The following is a 360-nucleotide window of genomic DNA, read 5'->3' on the forward strand; positions in this document are numbered from 1 at the left end:
TGGATTTTTTTAAATGAAAAATTATTTGAAAAAGGGAAGAGAATAGTGAAAGGCTAGAAGAATGTGCGTAAAATTGAGGCAGAGAGTCCTTTGCAAATAAATGAAAATCTTTTGCTCTTCTATATTGTCTTTTTCATGGGAGATATGTTAGCTGAATAAGAAGATAATGTTGCACAAAATTATTAAGCGAATTAAATCAACTAATTTACTGGAGCTAAGTTTCCTCCCCTGACTGCTCGTAATAAATGAAATGGAGGTTAGCAATAATTACATTTAGAAAACGACTTTAAAAAGTGGTAATAGAACCTCTTAAATAAAGTAAAAATTTAAATATATTTAATATCTTAAAAATATAAAAGA

At 27.5% G+C, this 360-nt stretch overlaps 1 protein-coding gene across 1 annotated transcript in view; it reads right to left on the reverse strand.

The window, feature by feature from the left end:
• LOC107633265 (probable pectinesterase/pectinesterase inhibitor 54) overlaps nucleotides 1-360 on the reverse strand; it is a 5,967-nt gene that overhangs the window by 969 nt on the left and 4,638 nt on the right. The gene's annotated exons all lie outside the window — the stretch shown is intronic.

The sequence above is a fragment of the Arachis ipaensis genome, chromosome B03 (assembly GCF_000816755.2).
Source record: "Arachis ipaensis cultivar K30076 chromosome B03, Araip1.1, whole genome shotgun sequence".
Classification (NCBI taxonomy): Eukaryota; Viridiplantae; Streptophyta; class Magnoliopsida; order Fabales; family Fabaceae; genus Arachis; species Arachis ipaensis.